This window comes from Trichechus manatus, unplaced genomic scaffold (assembly GCF_000243295.1).
Source record: "Trichechus manatus latirostris isolate Lorelei unplaced genomic scaffold, TriManLat1.0 scaffold00142, whole genome shotgun sequence".
In the NCBI taxonomy this organism is placed as follows: domain Eukaryota; kingdom Metazoa; phylum Chordata; class Mammalia; order Sirenia; family Trichechidae; genus Trichechus; species Trichechus manatus.
In genome coordinates this window covers 4799629-4805205 of record NW_004444078.1, presented here as the reverse complement: position 1 = coordinate 4805205, position 5577 = coordinate 4799629, and positions in this window count along the sequence as shown.

Sequence of the window (5577 nt, the reverse complement as noted above, 5' to 3'; positions counted from 1 at the left end):
ACTATAATCATTTCTAGATAATCTTTAGGAAATTTGCATAATACAATATTAAATGGAATTTTTCCAGCTGTCCTGTTTTGCTGGAAGCCCCAAGCTAGAGGTAAAGAGGAGCTAAGTACAGGTACATTCTAAAGTGTCATGGATTGAATTGTGTCCCCCCAAAATGTGTGTCAACTTGGCTAGGCCATGATTCATTCCCAGTATTGTGTGATTGTCCACCATTTTGTTAACTAAGATGATTTTCCTATGTGTTGTATATTCTACCTTTATGATGTTAACGAGGTGGGATTAGTGGTAATTATGTAAATGAGGCAGGATTCAATCTACAAGATTAGGTTGTGTCTTAAATCAATCGTTATTTGAGATATAAAAGAGAGAAGTGAGCAGAGCGACAGGGAGACCTCATACCACAAAGAAACAAGAGCCAGGAGAACAGCACATCCTTTGGACCCAGGGTCGCTGAGCTGAAAAATTCCTTAAACTGGGAAGATTGATGAAAAGGACTTTTTCCCTAAGAGCCAACAGAGAGAGGCACCCTGAATTCGGACTTCTAGCTTCCTAGACTGTGAGAGAATAAATTTCTCTTTGTTGAAGCCGTACATTTGTGTTATCTCTGTTATAGCAGCACTAGATAACTAAGACACAAAGATAGCCACCCACAACTGGTCCAAACCAAAAACTGATTGCTGTCAAGTCGATTCTAACTCATAGTGACCCAGTAGGAGAGAGTAGAACTGCCCATAGGGTTTCCAAGGTTGCAATCTTTATGGAAGCAGACTGCCACATCTTTCACCTGAGGAGTGGCTAGTGAGTTCAAACTGCCAACTTTTGGTTAGCAGCAAAGCGCTTAACCACCGCACCACCTGGTCTCCTCACAACTGGTCCAGACACTCTTTACTCTGAGGCAAAAAAAACTAGCCCCTATTCCTACCTGCCCCAGGTAAGGAAAGACTGGGAACAGGGAAAGCACAGTTGTCATCCTCAGCCTCCAGAGGAATATAATGTTCATGGAAAGACTTTCTTTCCTTTCAGCTAGGAGGCTTGCACACTCCTCCCTGTTAGTGGGTTGCTCCTCAGTATCCATTGCGACTCTTAACTCTGGTAAGCCATGGCTTACCAAGGCTGTGGAGCTTCATGGCTATCCACGGTGTCTAGGCAAGTTATTTGCTGTTGTTAGAATATCCCAAAACAGGTCTTTCTTTTTCTTTTTCTTTATTTCTTTCTTTCCTTTTCTTTTTTTTGAACAGGAAAATTGCCATTAGATGGTCTCTCTTCCTTACTCTGTACTTCCTGGAATTGGTTATACCAACTTTGCTTTTAATATGCAAAGCCAGCTTTAGAAATTGCTAATAAAACCTTTTTGCTCCTAACAAAGCTGGTCCCTTGGAAATCAAAAGCACTTTGCCTTTCAAACTATTGTATACAGGATAGGCTCCTAAAGTCTAATTAGGGGCTGAAACTCCCAGTGTATGCACCTGTATGGACAGACAGACAGAGAACATAAGGGAATGCTGTTACCCAGAGCAATGCCTACGAGAAAGCTTATAGAGTAATATCTTCTTTACAGCACAAAATGTTATCCTGGGCTGGTAACAACCAATTCACATAGCTTGGGAGAGACAGGACAAAGACCCAAACCCAATTGTACTAACTTCAACCCATGTTTGCTTCTTGTGCTTTAAGTGAAAGTTTACAGCTTAAGTTAGCTTCTCATACAAAAATTTATACACACATTGTTAAGTGACCCTAGTTGCTCTCTCTATAATGTGACAGCACACTCCTCCTTTCCACCCTGAATTTCCGGTGTCCATTCAACCAGCTCCTGCCCCTTTCTGCCTTCTCATCTCGTCTGTGCACAGGAGCTGCCCAGTTAGTCTCATATATCTACTATAACTAAGAGGCACACTCTTCATGAGTATCATTTTATGTCTGAAGAGTTGGGAATGGTTTTAGTTCTGGGTTAATGGAGAGTCTGGGGGCCACATCTTCTGGGCTTCCTCCAGTTTCAGTCAGACAATTAAGTCTGGTCTTTTTACTACAATTTGAGTTCTGCACCTCACTTTTCTCCTGTGCCATCAGAACTCTCTGTTGTGTTCCTGTTGGGGCAGTCATTGGTGGTAGTCAGGCACCATCCAGTTCTTCTGGTCTCAGGCTGATGAAGTCTCTGGTTTATGTGGCCCTTTCTGTCTCTTGAGTTAATATTTTCCCTGTGTCTTTGGTGTTCTCATTCACCTTTGCTCCAGGTGGGTTGGAACCAACTGATGCATCTTAGATGGCTGCTTACCAGCTTTTAAGACCCCAGATGCCACTCAACAAAGTGGAATGCAGAATATTTTCTTAATAAACTTTGTTATGCCAGTTGACCTAGATGTCCCCTGAAACCATGGTCCCCTGACCCTCACCCCTGCTACTCTGTTCCTTGAAATGTTTGGTTGTATTCAGGAAACTTCTTAGCTTTCGGTTTAGTCCAGTTCTGCTGACTTCCCCTGTATTGTATGTTGTCCTTCCCTTCAACTAAGACAATTCTTGTCTACTATGTAGTTAGTGAATACCCCTCTCCTTCCTCTCCACCCTTGTAACCATTAAAGAAGGTTTTCTTCTGTGTTTAAACCTTTTCTTGAGTTCTTTTAATAGTGATCTCATATAGTATTTGTCCTTTTGAGACTGACTAATTTCACTCAGCATAATGCCTTCCAGATTTATCCATGTTAGGAATGTTTCACAGATTCATCATTGTTCTTTATTGGTGCATAGTATTCCATTTTTTGTGAATATACCATAATTTGTTTACCCATTCGTCCATTAATGGGCACCTAGGTTGTTTCCTTCTTTTTGCTATTGTGAATAGTGCTGCAATGAACATGGGTATGCATATATCTATTCATGTGAGGATCTTATTTCTCTAGGATATATTCCAAGGAATAGGATTGCTGGATCTATGGTACCTGTATTTCTAGCTTTTTAAGGAAGTGCCAAATCAATTTCCAAAACGGTTGTACCATTTTACATTCCCACTAGCAGTGCGTAAGTGTTCTAGTCTCTCCACAACCTCTCCAACTTTTATTATTTTGTGTTTTTTGGATTAGTGCTAGGCTTGTTGGGATGAGATGGTATCTCATTGCAGTTTTGATTTGCATTTCTTTAATGGCTATTGATCGTGAGCATTTCCTCATGTATCTGTTAGGCACCTGAATGTCTTCTTTGGTGAAGTGCCTGTTCATATCCTTTGCTCATTTTTTAATTGGGTTATTTGTCTTTTTGTTGTTGAAATTTTGCAGTATCTTGTAGATTTTAGAGGTTAGACCCTGATCGGATACGTCATAGCAAAAATTTTTTTCCTGGTCTCTAGGTTGTCTTCTTACCCTTTTGATGAAGTCTTTTGATGAGCATAAGTGTTTGATTTTTAGGAGCTCCCAGTTATCTAGTTTCTCTTCTGGTGTTTGTGTATTGTTACTTATAGTTCCTATTCCATTTATGCCATGTATTAGAGCTCCAAGCATTGTTGCTATTTTTTCTTCAATGATCTTTATCATTTTAGATTTTATATTTAGGTCTTGGATGCATTTTTAAAATAGTTTTTGTACATAGTGCGAAGTATGGTTCTTGTTTCTTTTTTTTGCAGATAGATATCCAGTTATGCCAGTACCGTTTGTTAAAGAGACTGTCTTTTCCCCATTTAATGAACTTTGGGCCTTTGTCAAATATCAGCTGCTCGTAAGTGGATGAATTTAAGTCTAGATTCTCAATTCTGTTCCGTTGGTCTATGTATCTGTTGTTGTACCAGTACCAGGCTATTTTGACTACTGTGGTGGTATAACAGGTTCTAAAATCAGCTAGTATGAGGCTTCCACTTTGTTCTTCTAATTCAGTAATGCTTTACTTGTCTGGGGCCTCTTCCCTTTCCATATGAAGTTGGTGATATGTTTCTCCATCTCATTAAAAAATGCTGGTGGAATTTGGATCGGGATTGCATTGTATCTGTAGATCGGTTTGGGTAGAATTGACATTTTCACAATTTTGAGTCTTCCTAACCATGAGCAAAGTATGTTTTTTCCACTTATACAGGTCTCTTTGGTTTCTTGCAGTAGTGTCTTGTAGTTTTCATTGTATAAATCTTTTACGTCTCTGGTTAGATTTATTCCTAAGTATTTTATCTTCTTGGGGGCTATTGTAAACGGTATTGATTTGGTGATTTCCTCTTTGAAGTTCTCTTTGTTGGTGTTGAGGAATCCAACTGATTTCTGTATGTTTATCTTGTGTCCTGATACTTTGCTGAAATCTTCTATTCGTTCCAGTAATTTTCGTGTGGATTCTTTGGGGTTTTCTGTATATAAGATCATATCATCTGCAAATAGAGATACTTTTACTTCTTCCTTGCAAAGTTGGATCCCCTTTATTTCTTTTTCTGGCCTAATTGCTCTGGCTAGGACCTCCAGCACAATGTTCAATAAGAGTAGTGATAAAGGGCATCCTTGTCTGGTTCTGTTCTCAAGGGGAATGCTTTCAAACTCTCTCCATTTAGGATGATGTTGGCTGTTGGCTTTGCATAAATGCCCTGAATTATGCTGAGGAATTTCCCCTCTATTACTGTTTTGTTGAGAGTGTTTATCACTCATGTGTGTTGGACTTTGTCAAATGCTTTTTCTGCATCAATTGATAAGATCATGTGGTTCTTGTCTTTTGTTTTATTAATATTATGGATTACACTGATTGTTTTTCTAATGTTGAACCATCCCTGCATACCTGGTATGAATCTCACTTGGACATGGTGAATTATTTTTTTGATGTGTTGTTGAATTCTGTTGGCTAGAATTTTATTGAGGATTTTTGTGTCAATGTTCATGAGGGATATTGGTCTATAATTTTCTTTTTTTGTGGTGTCTTTACTTGGTTTTGGTATCAGGGTTATGCTGGCTTCATAGAATGAGTCTGGGAGTATTCCATCCTTTTCTATGCTCTGAAATACCTTTAATAGTAGCAGTGTTAACTCCTCTCTGAAAGTTTGGTAGAATTCTCCAGTGAAGCCATCCAGGCCAGAGCTTTTTTTTGTTGGAAGTTTTTATATTACATTTTCAATCTCTTCTTTTGTTATGGATTTATTCAGTTGTTCTACCTCTGTTTGTGTTAGTTTAGGTAGGTAGTGAGTTTTAGAAATTTGTCCATTTCCTCTAGGTTTTCAAATTAGTTAGAGTACAATTTTTCATAGTATTCTGTTATGATTCTTTTAATTTCAGTTGGGTCTGTTGTGATATCACCCATCTCATTTCTCATACAGGTTATCGGTTTCCTCTCCTGTTTTTCTTTTGTCAGTTTGGCCAATGGTGTATCAATTTTGTTGATCTTTTCAAAGAACCAGTTTTGGTCTTGTTAACTCTTTCAATTGTTTCTCTATTTCATTTAATTCTGCTCTAATTCTTATTATTTCCTTTCTTCTGGTGTCTGAGGACTTCTTTTGCTGCTCTCTTTCTACTTGTTCCAGTTGTAGGGTTAATGGTTTGATTATGGCCCTTTCTTCTTTTTGGATGTGTGCATTTATTGCTATAAACTGAACTCTGAGCACTGCTTTTGCTGTGTCCC